Source organism: Schistocerca americana, chromosome X (assembly GCF_021461395.2).
Source record: "Schistocerca americana isolate TAMUIC-IGC-003095 chromosome X, iqSchAmer2.1, whole genome shotgun sequence".
Lineage (NCBI taxonomy): Eukaryota > Metazoa > Arthropoda > Insecta > Orthoptera > Acrididae > Schistocerca > Schistocerca americana.
This window is the reverse complement of record NC_060130.1, coordinates 376,880,815-376,887,429: the sequence shown is the minus strand read 5'-3', so window position 1 is coordinate 376,887,429 and position 6,615 is coordinate 376,880,815. Positions and strand designations below refer to the sequence as shown.

Genomic DNA, 6,615 nt, shown 5'->3' with positions numbered 1-6,615 from the left:
ATAAGGAGGAAACCTAATAGAGAAATACGATACTCAAACGATGAATGCAGTGAAACTAAGCTGTAGGAAACGAAGATGGTGTCACAGATAGCTGACTGTAGTTGCAACAAACTGAAATTTCACACTAGTACTTCCAAGGTTTATAGTCAAATAACCAATGCGTTCTGATGTAGTCACGAGTTGACATATGTCTGCTAAGAAAACGATATCTTCTCAGTGTGGCATGTGATATGTTTTCAGGTACTTCCTCTCAAACTGTTCCATTCCATTTCAAAGATAATTAATACCTTTTGCTGAGGCTGACGAACGTGGTTCGTAATATGAGCTTTTTGCGAGATATTTGCGAATTTGAGGTTACGAGGCATCACTGGCTTTCAGTATAAAATGTTATTCTGACTAGCCCAAATGTTGACACTTGTTCATGAAATTCACCTTAACTGTAACAGGTATAAATGTACTACTTGGAATATTCGTGCCGGACAGGGATTCGAATCCGAATTTCCCGCTTGTCGGGAGCTGTCACATTACCACACTGCACTCTCTTCTCCGCAGACCGACCCAAACTACCTCATGTTTACACACCTATCTATTTCTTCGCACAGATTATTAATTCATTTACCCACACTCGTGCATCTCGTGATTCCCATGAAGGTCCTAGAATCAAGACAACAAGACATAGACTCTCGTTGTCATTTACGTCACAGACATGTCTTCACCTTGTTGACATTGATATTTTCATGACGAAATACAGTTTCAAATCTTATGGCAGTTAAACTTAATTTCAAGAATAAATATCAATATTTGAAACTGTAGTTCGTCATAAAAATATAAATCTCAAAAAATGGTTCATATGGCTCTGAGCACTATGGGACTTAACATCTGAGGTCATCAGTCCCCTAGAACTTAGAACTACTTAAACCTAACTAACCTAAGGACATCACACACATCCATGTCCGAGGCAGGATTGGAACCAGCGACCGTAGTGGTCGCGCGGTTCCAGACTGAAGCGCCTAGAACCACTCGGCCACCAGAAGGCCGGCTATAAATCTCACAAATATATTTGGAATGTAAACTTCTCGAATTACTCCCCGTATAACTGGGATCAAATGTCACCCACGCCACATTGTTGGGGGTTGAGGTACGTGTATATTGCCGCACGTCAGTATGGTCCAAGGCTGGTCGGTCGAGCTCACCTGTAGCTTTTCCTCTAAGCTTTACTTGAATTATCAGTACTCATATGGATATAGTGTCTGTTCTTTCGGACATGTCAGAAAGAACAGACACCATTGATGACCTGCAGCCGTCTAGAACGAAATGAGAATTATATTAATACCTTCAGCTGCTAACGGGCGTTGATATATATCAACGAAGACAGGTGGAAATGTGTGCCCCGACCGGGACTCGAACCCGGGATCTCCTGCTTACATGGCAGACGCTCTATCCATCTGAGCCACCAAGGGCACAGGGGATAGTGCGACTGCAGGGACTACCTCGCGCACGCCTCCCGCGAGACCCACATTCTCACCTTAAATGTCCACGCACTACATTCGTAATGTCCCATCCCAACACACTCAATACTCGAGGAACACATTCTTACCAAGTCCCGTAAGAGTTCGGGGAATATGTGTGCATCCACACAGAAGAAGAAGGTCATGGCTGGTGTTGCCGTAACTATATACTTATATGAATATGGTGTCTTCCACGGGTCAAGAGTGTGTTGGGTTGGGACACTACGAATGTAGTGTGTGGACATACAAGGTGAGAATGCGGGTCTCGCGGGAGGCGTGCGCGAGATAGTCCCTGCAGCCGCGCTATCCTCTGTGCCCTCGGTGTCTCAGATGGATAGAGCGTCTGCCATGTAAGCAGGAGATCCCGCGTTCGAGTCCCGGTCGTTGCACACATTTTCACCTGCCCCCGTTGATAAATATCTACGCCCGTTAGCAGCTGAAGGTATTAATGTAATTTTAATTTAATTCTCAGTAGTTTTCTTCCTGGAGACATCGCAAAAGTGAAATGTATGTTGTCTGCTGTGAGGTAGTTGCAGAACAGGTGCAGAAAATTGCGTAGTCTTCTCAGGATTTACGAGGTTATCCTGGGACACTTGAAAGAATTCTAAAACCATTCACCAAACGAGTTCGGTATTGCATCCAAATGCGAGAACGACACTTAGAACACTTCCTTAACAGGTGCGAGCGAAAAGTAAACTGTAGTATGTAACGTCCTCAGGCAATATTGTATTTCTTGTTAAAGTAGGCCTTTGCTGAACGGGAGATCAATTTGATGGAAACGTAACCGTAAATCTTAAATTATATATACATCTGTATTAACAGGGAACGTAAGACAATGGCAGCTAACATCGACACATTGGCAAATATTTTGCGAACAGATCGTTTGCAGAGCTATATTTAATGCAACTATTTTGCATCCATTATCGCATTTTCCGCTAGTAATTATGACGTACCCTGTTTAACCAACACTCACGCATGTTACTGATGGCTGGTAATCTTAAAGGTATAGAGCAGGTATGTAACGTTGTAGTGTATAACGCTACACATTTCTTTCTGCACACTGGCTTATAGCTCATCAGGAATATCTCGAATAATAATGAGAACGATACCTCTTAGCTCAAATGTTGAAGACTCTTTCCACAGAAACTAGATGTGCATGTCGCTTGGCATCTGATTAAAAGTTTCGCATGTAACACAGTAGCAGCTAAATGTAATTCGTGCCCGGTGGCTTATCTGTAAGGCGTGTGACTCGAGACCGAGAGATAGCAGAATCGAATTCTGGTCGGACCAGGGAATGTCTGAGTGCCTTTAATCTAGCCTTGACCTATCAATGGCTTTGACGAGTATGTCAAGAACTGCACGAGGTTCAGATTCCACGTTTAATAGCAGGTCATATTTTCTCGCTTGGATAATTGGGGGAGATTAGGGACACACAAGTGGGCGAGGTAATACCTCTCCGTTCCCGAGGTCTCTAACTCACGCTTTTGCGAGGCGCTAGACTTGGAGGCTGTGGAAAACTCACATCACAGGCATTTGGCCAGAAAGCGGGGGAGATGTAGTGACGTAAAATTCCTGATCATCAGTCTTTGCGCCAATGTCGTCGATCGAACTCCAGACCTTTCCTCGGTGTTTCAGGAACTAAGGGCATATGATAATGTTGATGGTGATCCGCCTGTCGGAAGGGGACGGTAAGCTCGGCAGCCCTCTTGGTTGTTATTCGAAAGTAGTAGACTGTGTAGCCACCAGGTTTCATCCTCTAGTTTCTCCTCGTCCATTATAACACAAATAAAACGCTACACTATACACTCTCTTATCAGACATCCACAAGATATTTATAAACGCTTGGCACCTCATAAATGTCAGGTGAATCCAAAGGATAGCCACCACCACGAGGACCTTCCCTAGAACGGCGATGCCGGATTCCTGCCTGTTCTCCTCTACGCTTATTTCATGAGTATGGCAGTATTTTGACTAGAAGTCGCCGAAGTGGTGTCCAGTTGAAAGACTTGCACTCGGCCATTGAGTGCCAGGAAATTATTGTCACTCAACTGTAGACTGGATCAGGAAGAACATCTCACAAAATACCATAGAAACTCTCTAATGTTTGTGAAAAGTGCCCCTTTAATGAAAAAATAGGTTGTCATTGACTTATTTTTGCACTGACTTATACGTTGTCATTGACTTATTTTTTAACTGACTGATGTGTATCTTCCATTTTTTTTTTTTTTTTTGTAAAGAGCATGTGTGTTGTGAATTTATGAGAGTCCTAGTTTTCTCAAATAATTCGTAGAAAATCAGACTTCACCACTAGTCGATCACTGCACGTGTAGATAAAAAAGGCGAAGGTCCGCATTCTGCCCCTAGACGGGCCAATCGGGTCGGACCGACCGCCATGCTATCCTCTGACGAATGGCGAATTTAAATTCAGCTTGGAGGCTTATGTTGTGAGCTCACTGCTCTTCCGGTCGTTGTTGGGTTTCTTGATAGCACTTGGTCTCATGTGGCTGAGTTTAGCTCGCACCAGACCTCCCACCAAGGAAAACTCCCTTACAATACCAGGAATCAGAAGTTGGTCCCCCACATGACAGTCACCCATGCTCTCCATTCAGGTGGAGAGGCGAACACAACATGTTTACTAGATGTTACAATAATTCTTTTATTATATATTTACACTGTCTCTCTCTGAACTATGTATAACAAGGCAGTTAAAAAGCTATCAGTACATTAACTTAAACAGATTAAAATGTAACATAAAAGTGGTTGATAGTAGGTATGTAACTAGGCATAAATATTTAAATGCAACAACAAAATTAAGTACTCTTAGCGTTGTTTTACACATGGTGAATTTTTCTCTTCTTCACTACTCATGTTACTAGTTTCAAACGAATACAAATTTTTAAAAAACAACGAGTTCAATCTTTCATGAATGATTTATCTAAGACTAAAAAATAATATATGTTAGATACATATTTTACACCTCTATGAAAGATGCTCGAAATCCTGGACAGCAGCTGAGATGAGCAAACGCTTGTAACGCAAGGTGACCGCGTAGTGAAATCTCCCCAGATAAATATTCTGTAATACTCTTTAAAACTCTGCGATTCTGAGTTAAATACTGAACTTTTAATTCTCAGTCGGCACATTATTTGCTGTATAGTCTTTGACATAAAACATGGCCACTGGCCGGCCGCCTCACAGGCTAAGACCGTCATCTCACTTAATGTGGGCAATAGAAATTCCTTGAAGTGAATGTGGGGGAAGAACTTTCGGGCAAAATAAATCAGAAATGATATTTTTATTTCAAGTAAGATCGTTCCGGCATTAATTATTTTCAATACTCAGGGAGTCTCGAAGTTGACGTATGTGATGGACAGCGCCCATTTAACCGTCGTGCGACGTTTTTACTCAACAGGCAAGGTTCAAAAGTTGGGTTTAGAAGTACTGCATACCCTAATTCAATGCAACCAAAACTATGGGGGAGAATATTGTTGTGGCATCAGTTCGCTCATTGAGCACTCAAATGCAAGATTGTTGCCGGTGCCGAGTTTAATGCGCTAATGTTAACTTTGTATAAATAAATTGACGGTTGAACCTTAAAAATGGTGTATACACGAACAAAAGTCAGCGTGAACGTAGTATTCTTCATCTAATGGCTGAAGAAGCGTGTTTTTCAATACGAAATCCTCAACAGGGATCTGTCCATCACGGCTGATATTTCTGGCCCATGGCTGAGGCACATTCTCATCGCAATGTAAGTGAAACTGACAACAAAAGCGCATCATGTGTAACTACTATGTGACAACGCACTCTGTAGATTTCACAAATAGAAATGACTACAGTTTATGTCTCGAAGATGTCACTGTTGAGGGTCAGAATAACCAAAGTACACTGAAGTGACAAAAAACGTGGGATAGCAATATGCACATATACAGATGGCAGTAGCATCTCGTACACAATGTGTAAACGGGCAGTGCATGGCTGAACTGTCATTTGTACTTAGTTGATTCATCTGAAAAGTTTCCTACGTGATTATGGCCGCAGTACAGTAATTAACAGACTTTGAAAAAGGAATGGTAGTTGAAACTAGATGCAAGGTGCGTTCCATTTCGGAAATCGTTAGGTAACTCCGAAATCCACAGTGTCAAGAGTGCGCTGGGAATAGAAAATTTCAGGCATTACCTCTCACCATGAACAAGGTCTGTAATTAAGTATTCTGTCATTTACAGTGTCAAGTGTATGCTGAGAATATCAAATTGTAGTTATTACCTCTGACGATCAATAATGCAGAGAACGACGGTCTTCATTTAACGATGGAGAGCAGCAAGGTTTGTGTAGAGTAGTCAGTGCTAATAGACAAGCAACAGTGCGTCAAACAGCCGCAGAAATCAATGTGGGACGTACGACAAACGTATCCGTTAGGAGGGCGCGGCGAAATTTGGCGTTAATGGGCTATGGGAGCAGACGACCGACGCGAATGGCTTTGCTAACAACACCATATCGCCTGCAGCACCTCTCCTGGGCTCGTGACTATATTCATGGATCCTAGACGAATGGGAAACCATGGTCTGGACATATTAGCTCCGATTTCTCTTGGTAAGAGCTGATATGAGGGTTCGATAGTGGCGCAAACCCCCTAAGCTGTGAACCAAAGGTTCCTACAAGACACTGTGAATGCTGATGGTGGCTCCATAATGGCGTGAACTGTGCTGATGTGGAATGGATTTGGTCTCCTAGTCCAACTGAACCGATCATTGACTGTAAATGCTTATGTTCAACCTCTTGGAGATAATTTACAACAATTGATGGACTTTATGTTCCCGAAGAACGATGGAATTTCTATGGGTGACAGTTTGACAAGTCATCGGGCCAAAGTTGTTCAGAATTGGTTTGAAGAACACACTGGAAAATTCGAGTAAATGATTTGTCCACTCAGATCGCCCGAAGTGTGTCCCATCAAAAATTATGGGACATAAGCGAGAGGTCAGTTCGTGCAGCAAATCCTGCAATGACAACACTTCCACGATTATGGATGGCTATAGAGGCAGCATGAGTCAATATTTCTGCAGGTTTCTTTCAACTACTTGTTGAGAGCATGTCACGCCGAGCT

General features: G+C 42.6%; 1 non-coding gene across 1 annotated transcript; it reads right to left on the bottom strand.

Moving 5' to 3' along the window:
• Positions 1-1,386: 1,386 nt before the first annotated feature.
• On the bottom strand, positions 1,387-1,461 carry Trnat-ugu. Its single transcript has one exon. It is a non-coding gene; the product is annotated as a tRNA-Thr (tRNA).
• Between the last annotated feature and the right edge of the window lie 5,154 nt (positions 1,462-6,615).